We start from the raw sequence: 26317 nt of genomic DNA on the forward strand, positions 1-26317 counted from the left end.
CAAGCGGGCCTGGGGATCCAAAGAGCTTCCAGCATCAACTGCTGCTTCCCTTCAAGGGACACTGAGCACTGTTACCTGGAGCGGGAATGACGTGCTGGTGTGACTGAGATTTGCCCTGTAGGAGAGTCTGAGACATGCCTTAAAGTGTGATCTGCCTCAGAAACCCTGGGTCAAAATAGAGGGAAAAGATTTTTTACAATAATAAAACGGTGATCACATGATTTGTATATTTAACAAAGACTGATGGTAGTATAGTGGTAATGTAACTAACTAGTTTGCAAGCTTCTCCAAATATTAGAATGTGAATGAAAATCAGTGCCCCTCTACTGGATGAAGGAGAGAAGCAGCTTTCCCAGAACTCCTTAGTTTCCTGCCCAAATCCTATAACCCAGATCCAATGCTTTCAAACTTTATAACTTGATACTGCTTAAAAACAAAACCAAACAAAATATCATTTTACATCGAATACTCTTGTCTCTTACCAAACTCTTTCCCATTTACTGATTAAATATATGTCATTGGTAAATAGTGTGACATTATACCTTGGGTTTTCCTACTATTTTTATCTTGGATTTTTATAGTTCATATGAATTGTGAATTGTTTTATTCCTTTATCTTTCTGGAAGATAATCAGGGTCACATTTCTGAGAAGAGTGGTTGGACTCAAGCATTTGAGTTTGTCCTCGGAAATTTCTCTGCCAAGAAAAGTCAATTGGCTGGTGCGGTAATTAACTAAAGCCTCTGAGACTATGGCTTTCCATGTTTATCTTCTGATTTATGATTCTTTGCATGGCTTAAAACATTTCTACCCTTGGAACTTATAAAAAGTGGTGTATGACTCATTAAGCTGAAAATTGTAAAATTATATTGCAAGGTAATTATTCCTGAATCAAGGTTTTTATGTATGCTTACATATTCTCATGGCATTGGGAGAAAATACAGTTATACATGAAAAAATTCTTAGAGATGGCCGTACTGTCTAGATATTGCTGTATTGACCTCTAAATGTATGTATGTATGTAAAAGGTGCTGGACTTGTGCACAAAAGTGAATTTACTTGTGTCTTGTGTGGTCACTTCAAACATGCTCCCTGGGAAATTTGTTGTTACTCTTCTTGGGGTTCTTTTTTTTCTCTTTTCCTCTGATGACAGTTGAGATAAGCCCCAGGATTTTTAAGCTCATTTTTGTTTATTAAAGAATAACTTCTGTGCCATAAAAATCCATTGGGAATACATAATTCTGATATTGCTGACATCCATCATGACAGTCCATTACAGAGCATATTCATGACTCTCCCCATCTCTCCAGCCCAGTGGCAGTGAAATTGTGCTTCCTCCCAGCCACAGGATCTACTGACTCACAAGCCTCTATACATTTGCTTTTTGTGGATACTTCACATAAGTAGAATTGTACTTCACATAAGTACAACTTGTTGCCTTCTGCGTTTGACTTGCTTCACTTACTTCCGTGCCTTTGAGCTTTATATACATCGTATCATGTAGCTGTGTTTCCTTCCCTCCTACTGCAGAATCATGCCAGTCTACAGCACCGCTATACTTACCATCAGTCACGGCTTTGTGCACCCATCAGAAAACTGATGGATATTATGAATGTTTTCATTTTTTGGCTGTTTTGAACAATACTGCTATGAATACTTATTTACAAGTTTTCATGTAGACATATATTTTGATCATCATAAATATAAGACCTAGTATATAAGAACTAGTATTTGGATCTTTAATTCTGTCTCATTGATCTATATACCTACCATTACTCCAATATCGAATTTTCATAATTGCTATAGCTTTATGTTAAGTTCTGAAATTAGATAATGTAAGCCTTCCAAATTTATTCTGTTCTAAAATTATTGTTTGATATAGATCTTTTGCATTTCCAAATAAAATACTAATCATATATCAATTACAGTAGTACTCACCATATCTCTAAAGACTTCCAGTGAATCCTAAAATCACAAATAACACTGAACCCTGTATCTAGATGTATATATACTGTTCTGTCTTATATATTCATACCTATCAGTTTCCATAATGTAGTTATCATGTTCACCTCACACATCCATACCTGTGATAAAGTTTAACGTGTAAATTAAGCATAGTAAAAGATTTACAACAATAGCCAATAGTAAAATAGAGTGTAGTAACATACTTTAATAAAAGCTGTTTAAAACTTAGAAATCATTGCTGAAATTTTCTATTTAATTCTTCTGGCTTACAGAAATAATAAAAAAGACCAGAAGGAACTAAAGTCACAGAACTGCAGGTGAGGAGATAATACCATATTCCAAGGGAAGCAGAAGCAGTAGAAGAGGGCTATCTTAGGAGACTTATTATGACTTATTATTAGCCTACATAATTGTAGCCTGACTTATTATTGGCCTACATAATTGTAGGAATTTTCTAAGCAAGTCTGAAACATATGGGCAAGCAGTCCAAATGGTCAGGCTACAACTCATGAACAAGGGCTAATGCTATTGTCCAATGAATATCTTTTCTTAGGGAAGCATTGGTCCTGGGTTTAGTATTGTCAAGCAGGTTAAATTAAGCCTAATACTTTTTCTCATCAACTATCTTCAGGTTAAATAACTACATTACATCCATCTACAAACTTTCTTCACAGCAACACCTAAATTATTATTTGCATAGCTGAGGACTAGAAGCTACCAAAGTTGACACATTAAAAAAATGCAACCGGGTTATTGATTTCTGCAATTAAAACCCACTGGTATTTTGAAGGGGATCACGTTGGTTCTATGAATTAATTTGAAGAGAACATCCACGTTAGCAATAAATGCTTTCAAGTTAGGCATGGTGGCCCACATCTGCAGTTCCAGCATTTGAGAGGCCAAGGATCATCTCTTTGAGCAGCCTGTACTACAAAGCAACTTCAAGGCCAGCCTGTACTACATAGAAAGACTGTGTCTCAATACAAAACAAAACAAAAGTGAGTCTTCCAAACCACAATATGAAATGTCTATTTCTGTCTTTTAAAAATTAATTTTCAAAGTCGGAAGAGATTTAGTTATTAACTCAGTCTTTTCTCGTGTTTATTTTATTTTAAAAACAAAAAAATCAGAAAAATCAAGAAGCAAACTATTAAAAAAAAGCAAAACAGTGACAACAACAAAAAACAATGGCAATATAGGATTTCAAAACAAAATGATAGACGTTTAACAATGTTTGTTATATTGCATGTTATTAATCTCAGAGTAATTGCTCAGGCTACCAGATACAGGCATGGAAGATTGCTCAATCAATAAAATTTCCCTTTGAGCAGTTTCTTTCCCTTTTACTATATCTATTGTAGCTTTTGGATCTTACTTACTCTTTCAGTTTTTTAGACTAACAAAACAATACAGTGTTTATGCACGCAAGTCTCATTTATTTCACTTAGAGTATGGTTTCTAGTTGCATCCATTTACCTATAAAAGCCTCAATTTTGTCATTATTTATGGCTGAATAGAATTCCACTATATAAAAATATCACATCTTTTTATCCATTCCTCAGTTGATGGGCATTTGAGTTGTTTCCAAGATTTAGCTACTACAAATTGTGCTGCTATAAACATGGGCACATACATCACTGTGGTATGATGTTTTCAATACTTCTGGAAAAATATTCAGAAGGGAAATAGCTGGATCAAGTGGAACTGCTAATGTTTTGAGGTATCTCCATCCTGATTTCCGGTGTTTGTACCAGTCTACCCTCCCACTAGCAATGGAGAAGGGTTCCTTTTTCCTCACAGCCCGACAAGCATTTGTTATTGGTTAGTTTCTTCTTGTTAGCCATTCTTTCTGGAGTGAGATATCTCAGTGTTGTTTTAATTTGCATTTCTCAAATAACCAATGATGTTGTATTTTTTCATATATTTATTTACCATTGTATTTCTTCATCTGAGAATTACGTTTTCATTTCAGATGCTCATTTTTTAATTTGGTCTTTAAATTTGGGGAACTTTGTTTTTTTCAATTCTTTATATGTTCTAGATGAAAGTCCCTTGTCTGAGGGACAGTTGGCAAAAATCTTTTCCCAATCTGTGGGTTTTCTTTGCACTCTGTTGGTGATTTCTTTCAATGTGCAAAAACTTTTTAATAAGATGAAATCCCAGCTGTTGATTCTTTGAAGTACTTCCTGTGCAGTTTGGTTTTTGTTCATGAGTCACTGCCTACTGCTATGTCTTCAAGATTTCTACCTACCTTCGCTTCCAGTAGGTTTAGTGTTTCTATTTTAATATTTAAAACTTTGATCCATTTTGACTTTAGTTTAGTTCATGGTAATAAGCATGAGTCTAGTTTCAGTCTTTGGCATGTAAAAGGCCAGTTTTTTCAATATCATTTACTAAAGAGGCTATCTTTCTTCTAGTGAACGTTTGTCCCCTTTGTCAAAGATGGGTGGCTGAGTGTGTTTGTAGTTGTATCTGTATCTCCTGTCACACTGATCTTCAGGTCTGTTTTTTTTGATCAGTAACAAAATAATAGCAGTATGCTGATTTTATTATAGCAGCTTTATAGTATAATTTCAAGCCTGGGATTGTGATGCCTCCTGCCTTGCCTTTGTTGTCCAGGATTGTCTTTGCTATTCTGGGCTTCTTCTGGTTCCAGATGAATTTTAGGATTGTTTTCTCTAGATCTGTGTGGTATGCTAACAGTATTTTGATTGAGATTGTATTAAATACATATAACAGTTTTGGGAGAATAGCTATTTTCACAATATTGGTTCTTCCTATCCATGAGCAAGGAATATCTTTCTATTTTCTGAATTCTTCTTTAGTTCTTTTTTTTAGACTACTTAATTTTCAATGTATAAATCTTTTACTTCCTTTGTTAAATTGATTCCTAAGTATTTCGGTCTTTTGGATGCTATTGTAAAAGCTGTGGTTTCCTAATTTCTTTCTCAGTGAGCTTGTTGTTTGTGTTCAGGAAAACAATTGATTTTTGAGTACTGACTTTATATCCAGCTATGCTGCTGAATTTATTTATTAACCTAGTAGACTTTTTGTGGTTTTTGGGAGTCTTCTATATAAAGTATCAAGTCATCTGCAAATGATGATAATTCAGCTTCTTCCTTTCCTATCTTTATTCCTTTTATTTCTCTGTCTTGTCTAATTGCTCTGGCTAACTTTTCCAGATCTATATTGAAAAGCAGAGGTGAAAATGTACAACCTTGTCTTGTTCCTGACTTTTAGAGTGAAAGCTTTCACTCAAGTTTATTTAGGCTTTCTACTTCTTCCTGAATTAATTTTGATAATTAGTATGTTTTAGGAAATTACCCATTTCATCTAAATTGTGTAATTTGTTGATATAAAGTAGTTTATAATATTCTGCTACAGTCACTTTAATTTCTATAGCTCCATTAATGAGTGTCCTCTTTTCCATTCTGGTCATCTGTATCTGCTCCCTTATTTTCTCTGTCATTCTAGTCACAAATTTATCAATTTTGTTCACCTTTTAAAATGAATCATCGTTTGATTACTTTCTCCATTATTTTTAATTTAGTTCTGTTTTCTATTGCACTAATTTCTGTTTTTTTCTGCTTCCGTGTGCTTGTTGTTAGTTTGCTCTTTTTTCTAGCTTTTATGTTGATATGTTAGATCATTAACTTTTGAGGCTTTTCTTCTTTTCTGATAGATTTTTAAAGTTAATAAATATTTTCTTGGTGCTGCTTTAGATTCTTTCCATACACTTTCGTATTGTGGCTTTGGATCACTTAGTTCAACATATTTTTTAACCCTCCTTTTGATTTTTCCTTTCACCCATGGCTTGTTCAGAATCTTGTTCATTTCTAGATATATTGAATTTTACCAGATAACGTTCTCCTGTGAATCTCTAATTTAATTCTTCTTTATACTAGCATATGGTCTAACCCAAGGAATATTGCATTTACACTTGAAAAGAATTCATATTCTGAAGTCTTTGAATGAAGTTCTCTATAAATGTAAGATTAAATCAGCTGATGGCTTTGCTGAAATTTTATATATTCCTGATGATTTTTGTCTAGTCATTCTGTCGGTTGAAAGTATGCCACTGAAATCTCCAACTGTTATTGTTTAATTGCTTGTTTCAGTTCTGTCAATTTTTGCTTCATGTACCTATAGGCTCGGTTGTGAAGAAATTTTTCTTTTTCTTTCTTCTTTTTTTTTTGAGGCAGGACCATTTATATACCTCAAGCTATTCTGAGACTTGGTATGTAACTCAGACTGACCTTGGACTTGTAATGCTCCTGTCTCAGCCTCCCCAGATAATGTTATATCTTTTATGATTATGAAATATCTTTTTTGAACTTTTTAAAACTATGAAATATGCATTTTTCTTTGGTAACATTTCTAAATGTCTATGTTTCTTGATATTATAGTCATTCAAGCTCTCTCAAAATTACTGTTTCAATGATTCATGTTTTTCATCATTTTATCTTTAGTCTATTTGTGTTTTTAATCTAAAGTATACAGCATGTACCCAGGTCTTACTTTTTTGTCTCTCTTGACAATTTTGGTCTTTTGAGTAAATTGTTCATCCATATTGATGTGATCACTGATGACATTGTTTATGCAGATAGCTTTGTCACTGAATTTCCATTTGCTCAACATTACTTTTGATCCCTCTGCTCTTCCCTTGCTAACTTCTTTTGTGTTAAGTAAATATTTAACTGTGTGTTCAAAATAATCTTCTGCAGATAAAACTAGACATATAATTTAACATGAATCCCAAAAAATGTAGTTTATAAAAGATGAAAATAATGTTATATTTTATTGAAATAAAAAGTATTTATACATTGAAAGTTCTTTTTAAGAGACTAAAAAAATACACTGAGAGAAGGTATTTGCAAACTACAAACTTAACAATGGACGTTAGGATACAAAAAGGTGTTTCAAAAATCAACATTAAAAACAAAAAGATTTAATTAGAAAATAGGCAAAAGGCATGGACAGTTCACCAAAAGAAGATGCACAAACAGCACTAAAAAAAAAATACATCACAATTAGCCATGAGAGAAAAGCAAATAAAACTACAACACTCTGTCACTACGAACCTATTAGAAGAGCTGAACTAAAAACATAGTGGCAACACTAAATATTGATCCAGACACAAAGAAACTAGATCTCTTATACATTGCTAGTAGAACTATGAAGTGTTATTGCCACTCTATAAAACAAATTGCTGCTTTCTTATAGAATCAGATATGAACTTATTATACCACCCAGGGGCTACCATCCTAGAGAAATGAAAAATTATATTCAAGCAAAAACTTGTACCTGAGTACATTTATTTAAAATAGCCCCAAACTGAAACAAGCAAAATGTATTTCAGCAGATAAATGATCAAACAAACTTTGGAACAATCACAAAATAGAATATTGCCCAACAACAAAAAAGGCAAAAACTATTCACCAGCTTGAGTGAAACTAAAGTGTATTACACTTTGTAGAACAAATGGCAATTTTAAAAAGTAATATACTATACAATTCTATTTATATGACATCCTCAGAATACCAAAACTATGCACAGGAAGAAGAAATTGGTGTTTTCCAGGCGGAAGAGATGAAATCAGGATCAGATGTGATCATGGAGGAACAGCACATAGAGTAGAATTTCCTAATGTTGTTAGAATACAACCTACTGTATACTGATGGGGGAGGGGACTTGCTCAAATTTGTACTTGAAATGAAATCGCATAGAACTACACAAACACATGCACACATTCATGCATGTAAAACCTAGTGAAAGCGAATTAGAGTTTGTATTCTAGGTAACAGTATACCAATTCTATTTGCTAGCTTTTCATATAAATATGGTGATAAATGCTACTACCAGAAGAATCTGGTTACAGCATATTAAGACCCTATGCTCTATTTTTAAACTTCCAATGCATCTATAATCAATTTATAATAAAAAGTTTGAAACAAAATACATGTTACTACTACACCGTATATTAAAAAGCAGCCTGTCCAATACGTTAATTTATATTTCTGTTTTCATCTGAATATAATAGCTCTTCCTGAAGCCTTTCCTCTTCTTCTAGCCTGCTAAACTTAATCTCTTCCTCCAACAGAATAAAGATTGGAGATGGAAAGAACAGAGAAGAGAACAGCTGCTATTGAATTGATTCTACACAAGAATGCTCATCAGGCCTCAAAGATGCCCCGAGTGGCTGTCCCCCCATCAACACCCTCATGGCTTCTTCAGAGACTCCCCGTTGGTGTGATAGAGCTCAGTTTCCTGTAAAAAGGCAGTTTCTCCTAGCCACTGGCATTCTGGTCTGCTTCCTGCCACTGCTCCCACTGGTACACCTCACAACTTGTGACTGCAAACACGCTGGCAGATCATCATCTAGTCGGAATCATTTCTAAGGCCAACATTCTCTGTGGTTTCCACATCTGATAACTGGAATTTCCACACCATCAATCTGCTGACAAACGTGGATGCAGTCAACTCTGTGGCCACAGACCACTTGATCTTTCTCACATATGAGATAATCATCTATCTTCTATGCATCTTCCCCTGGTCCCATTTACAAAGATCTTTCTAGAGTATTCATATTCATAGAATACTATTAGTAATATGAATAAAGAATGGCACCATTCCTCAGCAAAGTTATATATACGATGTCACTATATGTAGTCTTAAAAACAAAGTCCTATGGCTAGTTGAATGTGTCAATTTCAACTTGTCTGACTCATTTCTCATACCTAGTAGGGAACTAAGGCAACATCTTGGATTTAGACTTAGTGACCCATTTTTATTCTGACTACAAAATATGCCACAAATTCTAAAACGCACTTCTGGACTATAATAATTCTGCTATTTACAATGAGTTAAACACATACAAATCAATCTTAACTAGGCAAGCTTCACATAAACTCTTAAGAATCTAAAGATTGCCATGGAACTCACTAGCTTGAGCAACACTCTGGAAAATGACACACTAATAAGCAAAAAAAAAAAAAAGTATAGAAAAGAAAAAAACCTTAGAGCAAATGATCCAGCAGAGCTTGAGGGAACTAATAGGCACAATCCTAAATTGGATATGTCACATTTTGGCAATAGCAGTCACTTGTGATTAGTATGAAACAAGATACTAAAAGGCTAAAGGGCCCACAAGAAGCCAAAATAAGTGGAAAACAAATGAACCTCTAACAAGGATAAAAATACAGACAACTCAATCATTGCAGGCTTCCTGTCTTGTCTCCACCACGTTCCACCATACAGATTTGGAATAGTTTTTACTCTTTCCTCAACAGCATTGTGAACTCTTTCTGTCTAATGGATTTACCTTCTGAAAGCCCCCACTTGTCCCTGTACTGGGATTTTTCCTCTCGAGTCTGGCTTGTGGCCTCAGTTCCCTAATGTACTTCTCTGTGTTTGCTCTACTTTCTCTATCTCCTGCAAAAAATACCAAGTGAATCTTCCCCAAGCACCCGCTTCAACTCAGTGCTTCTGAGGTCAAGAACCTGCTGCTTCCATGTTGGCTACTTAATCTCTTAAAACTCCTCAAGTGAGCTTTAGGAGGTGCGATGGCTTATATCCAAATGTCCCTCCAAAGCCCCATGCACTTGTAGATGAGGCTTTTGGGAGCAACTGGATCGTGGATGTGTGATGCTGGATTAGGGTGTGTGGTGCTGGGATTAAGGGTGTGTGATAACTCAAATGGTTTAGCATAGATATGAATGTGGATGATGGAAGCCCCACACTGGTGTGGGCAGCACCATCCAAAAAGTCTCGTAGCCTGAATGGAATGCACAGGAAAGAGAGGCTTGCTGCTTGCTGTTTCACTGCTGTCTACCTGCCCTGCCTAGACTGTTTCTCCTCTTGCATGCTGTCCTGCCTCAGAGTCAGCCAACCATGGACCCAAACCTCTACAAACCTCTCCTCCTCTTTCACCTTCTGGGTGTTGGGTATCTTGTCTCAGCAGTAAGAATAGCAACGAACACAGAAGAAAATGCAGAATTTTTTCTCTCTATAAGACTGTACCTTCACAGACTCTGGAGAAAACATGAAAACTCAAAGGCATTTTAAGGCTTTCTGGTAGTCTGCAGATCGAATCAGGGAGAAAAGTAAAACCTATTACCTGAGAAAGTCTTTGGGAATGACTATCCCATAACTTCAGACAAGACTCAGTGCATGCAGATGGCATAAAAGGGAGTGGGCAGCTTTCAACCAGGCTGAATTAAAGTTACGCAGCTACGAGCACAGAATACCCAGGGCTGCCTTGCTGGCAACCCCAGAAGTCAAAAAAAAGGTATGAAAAGAATCTTCCTCAGAGCCTCCAAAGGAACCAACCCCAACTACTTGATTTTGGACTTGTGGCCTCTAGAACTGTAAAAATTAATTTGTTTATAGCAGTCATATTAAACTAATTCACTACACTAGGACAAGCTTCTAGAAATTAGACTAAATCTGAAATTAGATTTCCTCAGATTAATTAGTATTTTACTTATATTATTAAAGTTTTTATAGTTGAATTTGAAACATTTAATGTTATAGTACAGGAAATATAATTGCTCCAATTACTCTGCTTTGCCCATGATCACTGTAGTACATGTTCACAACATAAAAAGATGCTCATTTTCAACTGAAATTAATATAAAAGCAAGATTTTAAGGTATCTCTTTTTTCCTCCTATAATTATTTTTATTTTCTTCAAATTCATTTTATGAGTGTATCATGGATGTTATTACATAGTTTAAGATATAAATGTACTTTGCAAAGTTGGTATTTATCTTAAAATTTGGGAATTTTTAATTGGTTTCTGGTGTTGAAAAGCACTGGGGATTAAACCCAGGGCCTTCTCTACAGCCCCAGCCCATTTTTATTTTTTATTTTGAAACAGGATTTTGCTGGATCATTCAGTCTCCCAAGCTGGGCTCAAATTTGCAATCTTCCCACCTCCCTGTCTTAAAATTCTGGGACTACATGTGTGCACCAGTACACCAGGCTATAAAATGATATTTTTTTAAACTGTCAAATATAGCTTTTATTTTTAAAGGTTCTGCTTCTAATTAAAATTAAATTAAATTAAAATTTTAAATTATGCAGTTCTCTGGTTTTCTTTTACTCTATGTAATATTAGTGTTGATACACCAGTTTTTTTCCCCAAAAAATTATAACATGTAAGCTAACCTTTGTGGAAGCACTATTAGAAATATAATGTAAGTCACATGAATAATTTTAAATTTTCTATTGGCCACATTGAAAAATATTTTATTCAACCCAATATGTCTAAACTGTAATCATTTCAATATGTAGCCAATATAATTCAGAATGGGGGAAAACTTTTACTGACTGTTCCTGGGACAGAGGACTAACATACAGAATATATAAAGAACTCAAAGAAATTAGATTCCCACCCCAAAAAACCAAATCAAAAAATGAGCAACTAAAATGAACAAATACTTCTCAGAAGACGAAATGCAATGAATACATGAAAAATGTTCAACATCACTGGCCACTACAGAAATGCATATTAAAATAACACTGAGATTCCATGTTACTCCAGCAAGAATGATTATTATCAGGGAATCAAATAATAGCAGATGCTGGTGAGGCTGCAAAGGTAAGGGTGGGGGATGCAAGAGGAAACTTTCTAATTATTTGTGGGAACACAAAGTAGTACAACCATGATGAAAATCAGTATGGAGATTCTTCAAAAAACTAAAATAGAAATTCTATCTGACCCAGCTATTCCCTTTCTAGATATCTTCCCAAAAGACTTAAAGACATCATATTACAGTGATACTTGCACACTAATGTTTATAGCAGTACAATTCAAAATAGCTAAATCTTACAGGTACCCTATATGTCCATCAATAGATGAATGGATAAAAATGTGTGGTATTTATACACAATGCAGTTGTTACTCTGCTATAAAGGATAAACTTCAGCCATCTATGGGGAAATGGATGCACCTTGAGACTACAGGGCTAAGTGAAATAAATCAGGCACACAAGTTTAAATATCGTGGTTTCTCTTACATGAGAAATCCAGAGCATAAATAATTAAAGAACAGAATAAAAGATAATAGGAAGATAGGTATTTTGCAAAAGGCAAAGGGAATAAGAGATGGAGGGAAAGTGAGGAGTGGAGGAAAAATTAAGATGTATTATGCACATGTACCAACTCTTAGGAATATAATCATTATGTAGTACAAATATGTACTAATAAAAATTTTAAACAAAACCAAAACAGTTGCTACATTTTGTTTGTTTCTATGAGACTCTTAGAACATCTCACCTCACACTACCCACGTGGTATGTACTCTACTGTCACATGTAGCTGTGTTACGATGTTACTATGTTACTATGTTGGCTAAAATAACCCTGGAGCTTGCTCTTGGCCGCCTCTACACACTCTTGAACTAGGTGACCCTTTCCAAGTACACCAGTGATTTTGTGACACATTTCAACTTGAAACTATTTTCTTAAACCTTCCAGATGTGTATAGAATAAATTGTTACCTATAAGAAAATTCTAAATGTTGTTAGGAGAGGGATCTTTATTCATCCTTTCATCCTCTACTTTTAAAAAAATAATTATTTTCTAACAAGAATTCTGTTCGAGCCAAGTTATAACTGGATAGCATTCCTGAAAATTTAATTTTAGGAATTATCCCAAAATCATTTATAAATTGTCATCTTAACTACAGTAATTTAAGGTTTAAATCCAATTCAGTAATGTATTGTGCCTATTGATTATGTATGTCCTGCCTCTGATTCATTCCTATAGTTAATTCTACCTTATTTGTGCCATACTCCAAACCATCAAAATAATTCAAAAATCCAAAAATAAATAAGGAAAAATATGTAATATTCTTGGCCTGGTCTTTGGTTCATGATAAAATGCTATAAAATATATATTCATGTTCATAGCATTATCATTCACAATAACCAAAAGGTAGAGGCAAACCAAGTGTCCATCAACACATCAATACATGAATAGGATGTGAATATACATACAACAGACTATTATTGAACTTTAAAAAGGAAGCAAATTCTGACGCATGCTACAACACGGATGCACTTTATAGACGTATAGCCTAAGAGAAGTAAGCCTGTCACAAAAAGATAAATACTGTATAACTCAATTATATAAGGTTCATAAAGCAGTGAAATCCATAGAGACAGGGAATAGAATGGTAGTTTCCAGAGGCTGGGGAGTTGTTTAATGAGTATTGAGTTTCTGTTCTGCAAGACAGAAAAAATTCTGAGGCTGAGTGATCATTGCAAAACAATATGAATATGCTTAACGCTCATGAACTATACGCTAAAATGGTTAAGGTAGAAAATTTTATACTGTGTGTTTTACCACACACACTCAAACACATACACACACACACACACACACACAAAAGAAGACAGAAAAGAAAAATTCCTTCTACGTAAACACTGGTAATATCCAATTCACATACATTTTTTCACTGGATTTCAGGGTACCTTCATAGACGATATCATTTGTGTACCCACAGGTCTCATTTTATACCATGTTTTCAGTCTCTATTTCAAAAGTTTTGATCAGCTCAATTACTGATGAGCTACAAATGTGGCTGCTGTTTCCTCTTTCCCCAATCACTATCTGCCCAGTTGTGCCTCGAAGCCCCCAGAGCAGGGTCTAAAAATATCAGCATGGACACGGAGCACGCACAGGCTGAGTAATCTGACCCAAAAGCACAGAAACTAGGTTGAATCATTTTCCGGGGGCTGCCCTTCGCTGTAGCACACCTTTCCAGGAGTTGCTGCCAACATAAACAAGGACAGCTCTGAGCCTGTCGTCATGGCCATTGGCGGTTCATGACTGCATCCACCGAAAATCGTGTGTGCTGTGCCAGGAATGTGGAAGGAAGAGGGAGAGGGAGGGACACGGAGAAGGGGGAAAGAGGGAGAGGAGGCATGGCAATGGCCTTGACAGCTGTGCATAACAGAAACAAATAATAATAATCAGCATTATCTGCTCTTTTGAGTACTGGCCCGTGAGTAGGTAAGAGGAGGCACTTCTTGTATTTCTTAGCCTCTTTCAGCTTTGGGAACAGCTTGCTGGAAGGAAAGCAAAAGATCTTTTTAAAATAAGATGAAAGGAGATTCTCACATACTAATAAAAAAATAAGACAAAAACTGAGAGTTCCAGACCAAGACTCCCTTTTCTTCAGACGCTGGAAAAATATCGATTTCATCAAGACCTCTGGCTACAATTGATGTGCAGAAGGAAGAGCATGTTACTTCCAACTTTTGGTTAAAACCTTTTATTGAAACCTTTTATATTATAAGTTATAATATTTGTATAAGATTTAGAAGAAATAGAGATACTCATAAGCACAAAGAAAATAACAAAAACCACCATAATTCTGCTACCCAAGTGATTGCTATTAATATTTTTAGGAACAACATCATTTTCTAAAGAAATGGATCAATACTCTATTGTCACTTGCTTTTTTTATAGTTTCAAAATTAAGATATATTTTGCATGCAAAGTGTATCAATTATCCACTACTGTATTACAAAGGACCTGGCAAACTTTAGCAGATTATAAAATAACAAATGCTTTTTACTTCACAGGCTCCCTGTGGCCAGGAATCTGGGACTGCCCTAGCTGGCTGGTTTCAGAAGGGGTCTACCGTGAAGTCACAGTGGAAGACTGGGTCATCCAACGTGCACCTGAAGCCTGCACTAGCTATTTCTAAGCTTCATACTTCATTATTTTAAAGGATTATTTGTGACTTGAGGACAATATTGACATTTTCTGGATACAACTATTTTTGCCAGATATATGAACCACAAATATCTAATCCCAATCTTATTTTCTGAATGGTAAATTTTATGGGAAGAAAAAATATTTCAATAAAATTTAATTTATCCATTTTATGTGTTAGTTAGTGCTTTTGTGACAAGAAATTTCATTAAAGTTCTAATTCATCCATTTTATGTTTTATGGTTAGTGCTTTTGTGGCTTATCTAAGAAACCCTTGCCTACCCAAATTGCAAGGAAATTAGCTTATTTTCCTCTGAGAAGCTTTATAGTTTTCATTTTTATGTTTAAGGCTATGATTCATCTTGTGTTACCTTCTTGGTGTATGATGTAAGGTAGGGGCTAGACACATTTGTTTTTTCATATGACTATCTGGTTCTTCTAGGGTTATTTGTTGAAAAGATTTTCATTTTCCCTGGAAATGTTTTCTGCTTTGGTGAAAATTAAGTGATTCTAAGTATTTTTATATCCTTCTGGTCTCTATTTTATTCTACTAATATATGTGTCTAAATTTTTACCTATAAAAAAGATTTTAAAAAATAAATTTGCCCCTAAGCTAATATCACACTGTCTCAATTGATTCTTGATATAACCTATTTTTAACATAAAATAAGATGTAACAAATACCTTTTTTAGGCCAACAATTATTATCTAAACTGTTTCTTAAAAATAAATGCCTTAGAAATGAAATTTCCGAATTAAACTGAATGCTCATTTTTCACGAATTTCATATACATGGCCAAATCACTCCATGAAGTCTGTGTTAGCTCACATCTACCACAGCAGTGTCTGACAGACCCAACACTGGTATAATATCATTTAAAATTTTAAAACCTCTATGCAATTTTAACTGATAAGCAACATCAATATATCATTACTATGTTAATGTGCATTTGTAATTGCCACTAAAACTGAAAAAATGTTTTATGCATATTAGCCATACAAATGGCCAGAAAAATACAAATTTTCCCTTTTGAATGGCCTGTTCATGACATTCGGTTATTTTTCAATTGCCTTGACTTCCTTCAGAATGGATCGTGGTAAAAGCTAATGGTTCCTTCATTGTCTAAGTTCTTCTGGGCCAATTACAGGGTAATTAAATATACAAATTTGTTCTTAGAAATGGAATAAGCAAAACTGAAACACAGAGACATTAAATGTTGCTTTTTAAGTGATTTAATTCACTGTGCGTCGGTTGTCACCTTGTCCCCACTGCTAGCTCCTGTTTGCACCAAACTCATGCTCTGCTCCTCCAGGGCTTTGGCACCAACCCCGTCTGTCCAGATGGCTTCTGATTTCCTGTCTTGCCCTTGGTTTGCTCTAAAAAACTTGTCATTTCTCTGCTTTCAGCCCGTCCTTTCTAAATTTGTTTCTCTGCCACTCCCTAGTTATTCCTTCCAAATTCCTCCAAAAACTTCTTTTTCATCTATCAATATCTTTGACCGAAATAGCCTTACTGCCAACCATTTCTTACTGAAAAATAGAATGTAGAAAAGTGACGGGGATTTAAAACAACTTAAGAAAAATACTCAATAGTGTTAAAAGGGAAAATTTTTATCACTTACTCAACTGTTTTGCCTGCTTCTCTTAATCACTTGAGCGTCACTGTTTCGAAATTTCTCTCCCGTCTCAGTACCAAGAATAGTTATGGTTTGGAGCAGCTGGTTTGTTTTTACTTATGGACCTCATGAATCATTTAACCGATCATGCTCTCCTATCTGAGTTGGCTGCTAGAAATCTTGGAGTCATAATTGTGGTCCATCTGTAGCAAGTGAATTATATCTCAGGACAAACTTTCTCTGTATTAATCCCACTCTTATTTTGCATCATCTTATGTTTTCTACTTATTTTTATGCTTCTCTCTTTTTTTTTTCTTACCACTTATTTTCAACTCATCCTGATATTTTTAAATTTAAAAAAATAAAGTCTTGGGACTGGAGATTTAGCTTAGTAGCACAGGTACCATTTGCTAGAGTGGAAGGACCATTTTAGGAATAGTGCATTTAAACTGTGTTTCTCACTTTTACAGAGAAAAGTAAAAGCCAAGAAACCTTTTTAAAATTTTGTTATCAGAGATAACTGGAAGTCACCACAGTTTCCTAAACAGGACCATAGCAGGGTGACATTTTTTTTGTAATTTAAATCTGGGCTTGATAGCGGCATTGGAAATAGCAAATAGCATCTGGAGGGATTGCATTAGTTAAGACAGAATCCCAGTGGTCCTCTGAATGAACAGAAATATTCAATTTAAGATTAAACTTGCTGCATATTTTAAAAAACTAGAATGAACGTTGCATGTTTTCATCATGGAGAAATGATGAACATTGGAGGAGACAGTTAATGTTTACTGTGAATTTAACATTACACAGTGTATGCTTCTACTGAAACAGCACGTAAATATACCCCACACTCCATAAGTATCCATAATTTTATGCATCAATTCAGATACAAATTTTAAAAAACAGTAAATCATCTATATTTGAACTTTCCTTTGTGGGATGCTTTCAATAAAAATACAATTTATTTAATAGTGGTAGGGTATTCAAATTTTCTATTTCATCTTGTTTTCATAAATGGCGTTTTTCAAGAAATTTGTCCCCTTTATGTAAGTGGTGAAATTTAGTTCCATAAAATTATTCACAATAATATCTTGCTACTGTTTTGTGTCTATAAAAATCTCCATGATGTGTCACTATTGCCTGTAGAATCTCTAGTCATAACTTTTCTTATTTTGACATTGGCAGTTCATATTCTTTCTTCCTCACGTTTGTTAGGTGTTTGTCAAATTCATTTATTGTTCAGTGAACCAATGTTTATTTTTTAAGTTATCCATTCCTTGATGTATTTAATGGATATCTTCTCTTTATTTTTCATTGGTACCTATTTGTTGTATTTTGAGCTTACTAGATATATTTTCTAGTACATCTCCTAATTGGCCCATCCTTTACTTTACAATGTGCTCATAATTTTCAAATACGTAGATTTTATTTTTTTAGATATCTATTCTGATTTATTTTAAACTTAATGCTAAAAGGACATTTATTCTATGATTTCAATTCTATTTTGTTGAAAGGAGTCAAACATCTTCACTAAAAGAAAGCCTCTTATAAATGGTGTTGGAAAGACTGACTCTCGGTATGCCAAAGACTAAAACTAGAAACATATGTTTCACCATGCACTAAACTAAAGACAAAATAGATCAGAGATCTAAATATTAGAATATGGGTGTGATGGTGCATGCCTGTAATAGCAGCACATGGGAGGCTGTGGAAAGAGGGTCATTGCAAGTTCAAGACCAGCCTAGATGGCAAAGTGAGCTCAAGGTTAGCCCCAACTGCATAGTGAGACTCTGGCTCAAAAAGACCAAAAATAAACAACAGAAACACCCAAATCTGCCGGAAAAGAGAATAGATTGAACTCTTGAAGACACTGATGTAGATAGACTTTATGAACAAAACCCTAATCACCTGGGCACTATCAGAGATAATCAACAACTGGAATCTCCCCTTATTAAAAACATTTTGCAGAGTAAAGGAACCACACCAATGGAATGAAGAGACAACCCACAGAGTGGGAAAAATTTTTTACCACTTGTTCCTGAAAGGACAAATATCCAGAATTTACAAAGAACTAAAAAAAATCATCCCTCAAATTTAAAGACCTAATTCAAAAATGGGCATATGAAATGAATGCACACTTCTCAGGTTAAGAAGTACAAATGCCAAATAAACATATGAAACAGTGTTCAACATCACTGGTAATTGGAGAGATACAAATTAAAACAACACTGAGATTCCATCTCACTCTAGAAACAATGATTATTATCAAGAAATCAACCAATAATAAATGCTGGAGAGGCTGTGAGGGGAAAGGAACTCTTTTCCACTGTTGATGGGAGTGTAGATGGGTGAAAACCCTGTGGAAATCAGTGTGGAAATGCCTCAAAACTTAAAAGTATAGTTCCATTCAGCCCAGCTATTCTTTTTTTTTTTTTTCTTTTTTGCTATCTTCCCAAAAGAATTAAAAGCAGCATGCTATAGGGATATATGCACACACATGTATATAATGAAGAATAACCTTGAGACATTCTAGCTAAATGGATGCACATTGAAAACATACTCCTAAATGAAATAAACCAGATACACATGGGTAAATATCAACTTGTTTCTCTGTGAGAAACTGAAAGCATAAATAAGAATCAAAATATATAATAGATGTTGGGAAATGGGAAGAAGATGTTCCAGTAAAAAGGGGATTAAGGGAGAATAGAGGGAGAAAGAGAAGAAGGGGTAAGAAGAAAAAGAATAGGGAGAAAAAATGGAAACAACTTTTGTAAAGAAATAGGAGAAGAAGAGCTGAAAGGAAGGGAGGAGAAAAGGGAAAAAGAAGAAATAAGATATTTCGTGTACAGGTACAAACTCCCTACAATGAATGTTATTATATATAGCTAAAATGTACCAATAAAATAAAAGTTAAAGTGAATAAATTTGTAAAGACTGTTTTATGGCCCCAAATGATAGTTTCTCTGCACTTAAAAAAATTCTACAGTTTAATATTTATGGATGAAGTGTTCTATAAATATCTATTAAGTCAAGTAGCATTGTTCAAACTGTCTGTATGTCTCCTGATCTGTGTGTAATTTCCCTGTTAATTTTTGGAGAATAGTTTAAAATTTATTACCATGATCATAGAATAATCTGTTTCTTAAATTTTGGCAATTTTTGATTTATATATTTTGAAGTTACATTATATATATATATATTGTTATATCCTCCTGGAGAATTGATTATTTTTCATTATAAATTTCTTTTTATATCTCTGGTCATTCTATTTTGCTATAAATACTGAATATTATTCATAAAGACTTACAACATAGCATTATGGTAAGTTTTTTCAAGCTTAGCATCTTCAGGTTAATTTTTCAATATATTACATTTCAACCTTTCTATGTATTTATATGAAGCATCTCTTTTGTAGGTAAAAAGCAATTCATTCTTCAGGAGAAATGGAGACTATTTAGTGATTAAATAAGAGGAAAGTGGAAGAGGCATAATATGTGGACAAGAAGTTCTAAGAGGCCTGGAACTCATTTGGGGAGATGAGTTTGCAGATTTAGCTAGAATCAATACTAAAAGTGACAGTGTGGTTGCTGTAAATAGTGTCAGCAGTTCAATTACTAAATTTAGACTTCATATATGATCCTTATCAAAACAATACAAAAAATAAAAAGTTACGATGGCAATGGAAACTTTATGAGCAAAGAGGTGTTCACTAAGGATAAAAAGAATAAGACTAAATGAAGAGTCAACTGAGGTGTAACAAAAGTCTTAAGAATAAAAGAAATTTATGCTCAGCAGAGGAAATGACAGAGTGAAGAAGCAGCCAACAGAATTGGGGAAATGTTTGCAAGCTATATTTGATAAGGGGTTAATATCTAGAACAAATAAAGAATGTGTACAACCTACCATTAAAGAGATTCAGTTTTAAAATAGAATAAGAATTGAAAAGGGATTTCCACAAAGAAAAATATATAAATGAGTAATGAATATATTAAAAGATTTAATATCACTTACAATCAGAAAATGCAAAGCAAAACCACATTGAGATACCATCTAATATCCATTGAGTTAGCCATAATTTTAAAAAATATGCAATAATTTGCACCAACTTCCCAGCTTCCTGCCGTGCTGGGCCAGGTCAGGGGATTTGAGCTTGCCTGTGCCCTCAATTCTAGAGCCTGGGCAGCCTGGGGTGAGTGTCCCTGCACCATCCCGAGCCCCGGGAGGGAGTTTAAGATATTTGCCCCCATAGGCCTGTGCTACCCCCAATGACCCTCTCTCAATCCAGAGAACTGGGTGGCCAGAGGCCCAGGAGCTGAGAGAATAGAAGAGGATTTCCAATAGGCCCAGGGGAAGCCTTAGAATAACACTTGAAACAGGGAAATATAGGAAAATGACAAAACAAAAGACCAAAATGCGATCTCAAGCCTCCAGCTCATCCCATGAAACCTTAGGAGCTATTTACATAGAAGAAAACATATGCCATACACCTGAAATACCTGAAACAATAGCAACTGAAATAAAGAAGCAACCAAGGGAAGCTTTAAAATAATTTAAACTAGAAATAATCTCCCAAGTAAAGAAATGAAAGAGATGCTGAACATACTTAAAGAAGACACAGTTAAACATTGGAGGACCTAAAAAAAAAAAAACAGAATCTCTGGATGAACAATATAAGAAACAAACAGAATACATAAAGCAGATGCAAAGAGATATACAAGAAATCCAAAAATCAAATGAAAGTTCTCAAAACCACCTCAATAAAAGTGAAGATAGAATTTCAAACCTCGAAGACAAGGTTGCAGCTAGTGAACAGGAAAGGAAAAACTTTTTTAAAAAAGAAAACAAAAAAACAGGAACTAACAATTCAACAGCTGCAAGATGGTGCAAAGAAAAGCAACATAAGATTAATAGGGATAAATGAAGAGGAAAGAGACAACATAAAGGATGTCAGGAGGATATTTAGAGAAGTAATAGCTGAAAATTTCCCAAACATGAGAATGAAAACTGACATTAGATTCAGTGAAGCATATAGAACCCCAAATAGCCATAACCAAAATAAAACTACACTCAGACATATAATAATCACCATCCCACAAACCAAACATAAGAATGAAATATTAAAAGCTATCAGAGACAGCTCACCTATAAAGGAAAACCTATCAGAATCACAGCAGACATCTCAGCACAAACAATGAAGTCAAGAAGAGCATGGAGTGAAGTATTTCAGATCCTAAAGGAAGATGATTTTCAACCTAGACTGATGTACCCTGAAAAACTATCCTTCAAAATGGGTGGAGAAATAAGATACTTCCTTGACAAAGAACAGCTGAAGGACTTCTTAATCACCAAGACAACCCTACAAAGAATATTGAAAGACAGTTTAGATACACTTAGGCTAAAAATGACTAAGCAAAGAAGACAATTAAACAGAACAGAAAGATAAAGATGCAACAGCAGAAAGATAACATGTTAACAATAAGCCAATATATAACCAGTTATTATAACCATTAATGTAAATGGTCTCAATTCACCAATGAAAAGAAACAGACTGGCCAAATGGATCAAGAAACAACATCCAACCATATGCTGTTTACAAGAAACCCACCTAACCCAAAAGGAAACTCACAGACTGAAAGTCAAAGGACCCTCACTTGGCCCCAGCCAGGGAACCTCGCAGCTTCTGGGTGCACTGGAGCAGCATGGTGGGTACGGAATGCTGACATCAGCCTCCCTACTCCCAGCTATGCTTGGCGGACTGTGGAGTGCTAAGCAAGCAGTTGGGCACCATCGGTTATCTGAGGCTGGGCTTGAGCTGGCCTGCTCCACCCACAGTGACCCTCTATCAATCCGGGGAACAGGGTATCAGAGTCCCAGGAGATGAGGGTATAGAAGAGGATTTCCAACAGACCCTGGGGAATACTAAGAATAATACTCGAAACACAGAAATATATGACAATGACAAAATGAAAGACCAAATTACAATCTCAAATCTCCAGACCATCCAAAGAAACTTTAGGAGTAATGTACAAAGAAGAAAATATATGCCATATACCTGAAAGATCGGACATAAAAGCAACTGAAACAAAGAAGCAACTCTGGGAAGCTTCAAAGGAATTCAAACTAGAAATAATCTCCCAGGTAAAAGAAAAAATGATAAAAGAAATGAAGGAGATGCTGAATATATCTAAAGAAGACACAGTTTAAAAATTAGAGGAGCAAAGCAAAAATATAGAATCTCTGGATGAACAACATAAGAAACAAACAGAATACATAAAGCACATGCACAGAGATATACAGGAAATCAAAAATTCCACAGAAAGCTGTAAATACCGCATCAAAGAAAGTGAAGATAGAATTTCAGACCTTGAAGACAAGATTGCAGCTAGTGAACAGGAAAGGAAAGATCTTTTAAAAATAACAAGGAATCAAGAAATAACAATTCAACAACTGCAAGATGATGCAAAGAAAAACAACATAAAATTGATAGGGATTAATGAAAAAGAAGGGGACAACATAAAGGATGTCAAGAGGATATTTAGAGAAGTAATACCAGAAATTTCCCAAACATGAGATTGGAAATCAACATCAGGATCAGTGAAACATATAGAACTCCAAATAGTCATAACCAAAATAAAACTACATCCAGACATATAATAATCACCACCTCAGAAATCCAGTATAAGAATCAAATATTAAAAGCTGTCAGAGAGAAAAGACAGATCACTTATGAAGGAAAACCTAGCTGAATCACAGCAGACTTCTAAGGACAAACAATAAAGTCAGGAAGAGCATGAAGTGAAGTATTCCAGATCCTAAAGGAAAATGATTTCCAACCTAGAGTGATGTACCCTGCAAAAGCATCCTTCAAAATCGATGGTGAAATAAGATACTTCCATGACAAAGAACAGCTGAAAAACTTCATAATTACCAAGGCAACTCTGCAAAAAATATTGAAAGACAACTTAGATACACTTAGGAAAAAACCACTAAGCAAAGCAGATAACTAAACAGAACAGAAAGAAAAAGGTGCAACAGCAGAAAGACAACATGTCAACAATAAACCAACATATAACAGTTATAACCATTAATGTAAATGGTCTCAGTGCAACAATTAAAAGAAAAATACTGGCAGAATGGATCAAGAAACAAAATCAAACCGCATGCTGTTTGCAAGAAACCCATATAACCCAAAAGGATACTCAGACTGAAAGTCGAAGTATGGAAAACAATACTTCATGCAATAGGAACTCCAAAAAAAAGCAGGAGTAGCCATTCTGTTTGCAGACAATGTGAACTTTAAACCAATAATGATCAGAAGGGATAAGGAAGGTCACTACATATTGTAAGGGGAAAACTTCAAGAGAAAAAGATAACTGTCTTAAATATACACGCACCAAATTCCAGAGCAACCAGTTACATAAAACGAGTATTAACAGAAATGAAAAATCAAATTACCAATAACACAATTATAACAGGAGACCTTAACACACAATTGACACCAAGTGACAGATCAACCAGACATAAAATCAGCAAAGAAATAACAGAACTAACTGAATCACACATGTGAATAAATGGACTTGATAGACATATACTGAGTGTTCCATCCAGCAACATCAGAATACACATTCTTGACAGCAGTATATGGGTCATTCTCTAAATTAGACCATATATTAGCTCATAGAACATATTTAAATAAGTGCAAAAGAGTTGAAATTATCCCTCGCATGTTATGGGATTATAGTGCTTTGAAATGAGAAATTAAAGATAAAAAAACTGCAAAAATCTCACAAACACATGGAAACTGGATAACACACCCCAGGGGAAATTAAAGAAGAAATTAAACAATACCTACAAACAAATGAAAACACAAATGCAACTTACTAGAATCTGTGGCATGCAATGAAAGCCATCTTCAGAGGAAAATGTATTGCACTGAGTTCCCACATCAGGAAAACAGAATGAATACAAATAAATAACCTGATGTTACACTTCAAACATCTAGAAAAAGAAGAGCAAGTCAAGCCCAAAGCCAAAAGAAAGGAGGAAATTATAAAAATCAGAGCAGAAATCAATACAATACAGATTAAGAAAACAATCCAAAGAATCAATGAATCAGAGTTGGTTCTTTGAAAAAATAAATAAAATTGATAAGCCCCTAGCCAAGCTTATTGAAAAAAGGAAAGAAAAAGTTCAAATTCATGCAACAAGAAATGAAAAAGTGAAATCATTACAGACTCTATAAAAATACAGAAGATCATCAACACCTATTTCGAAAACCTCTACTCTCAAAGGTTTGATAACACAGGAGAAATAGACAGATTCCTAGAAATATATGAAGTACCAAAGCTAGATCAAGAAGATATAAAACTCCTGAATAACCCAGTTTCTATTAATGAAATTTAAAATATAATTAAGTCCTTACCTACAAAGAAGAGCCCAGGCCCAGACGTATTCACTGTGGAATTCTACGAGAAATATAAATAAGACTTAATGTCGACACTCTTCAAACTCTTCAATGAAATTGAAAGGGAAGCAATTCTTCCTAAGTCATTCCTGGAAGCAAATATTACTCTAATACCAAAACCTGAGAAAGACCCAACTAAAAATGAGAATTATAGACCAATCTCCCTAATGAACACAGATACAAAAATCCTCAATAAAATATTGGCAAATAGGATGTAGCAAATCATCAAGAAGATTAAACATCATGACCAAGTGGGATTCATCCCAGATATGCAGGGATGGTTCAACATATGTAAATCAATAAATGTAATCCACCATATCAATAAAGCCAAAAGTAAGAATCACATGATCATTTCTATAGATGCAGAAAAAGGTTTTGATTCATGAAAAGAACTTTACAGAAAATTGGAATAGATGACCTGTATTGTTATGTGTTATGTCCTCTTTTATCTCAATCTCCCCCTTTTTAAAAAAATTTATTTTTTATTATTATTTTTTAATTAGGGGGAAAAATAAATAAAATTAGCAGGATATATTATAGTAACATTTTTTATTTCCTATTAACTTGATTTGAAGCCATGTATTGCTCCTACCATCTTGTTTTGACTGATTTTATTTTGTTCTGTTTTGTTTGATAGTATCAAGTGTGAAGGTATAGGCAACTACTTTGAATGCAGTAAGATTCACTATGACACCCATTCTGATTTGACTATTATCTTCTTTTGAAGTCCTGTAATGTCTCCAATGTTTAGGTTTTATTGGGCTTGTTCTGTACTGTTATGTTCAATTTTATTATACCTGATGATATAGGCAATTCTTTTTAAGGTAGCAAAAGGCATTATGGTAACCATTGTTGATTATCTTGTATTCTGTTTTTACATCATGTACTATGTCCATCCTTTGTTTTGACTGACTGCTTTGTTTTGTTATATTTGGTTTTATTCTCTTCCCCCAAAAAAGTAATAAGAACCATGGAGTAATAAAATCCAAAATGTGTAAATGTTATTGTAAAAAAGAGAGGAAAAGAAAGTGCTCTAAAGGATACAACTGCAAGTGTGTTTAGGTGTGTAAGATAGATGACCAAATCACTAAGTTTTTGTTGGATCATTGAACACAACTATTTGCAGTCTCACTGTTAGAATTCCCACTTTGTATGCTTTAATCCTGTAACTTGAACAACTATTTCTAAGATGACAATATGTAATCTATTAACTAGTGATTTCTGACTGTTTTTTAAAATTCTGTATTACTTGTATCCTTATACTGTTTTGGTATTTTTTCCTTTAAATAAAAAGGCCAATGAAACAAACCAACATCCAGCATATATTAAACGGCTAAAAACTGAAGTTCTTTACCTTAAAATCAGACACAAGCTAGGATGTTCCTTATCACCATTCTTATTCAACATAATACTAGAAATACTAGCCAGAGCAATTAGATGAGAGAGAGAAATAAAAGGGCTAAAGATAGGAAAAGAAGAAGTTAAATTATCATTATTTGCAGATGACATGATACTCTACATAGAAGACCCCCAAAACTCCATTAAA

The sequence above is a fragment of the Cavia porcellus genome, unplaced genomic scaffold (genome assembly GCF_034190915.1).
Source record: "Cavia porcellus strain 051 isolate PalLab524CR breed Dunkin Hartley unplaced genomic scaffold, mCavPor4.1 scaffold_22, whole genome shotgun sequence".
In the NCBI taxonomy this organism is placed as follows: Eukaryota; Metazoa; Chordata; class Mammalia; order Rodentia; family Caviidae; genus Cavia; species Cavia porcellus.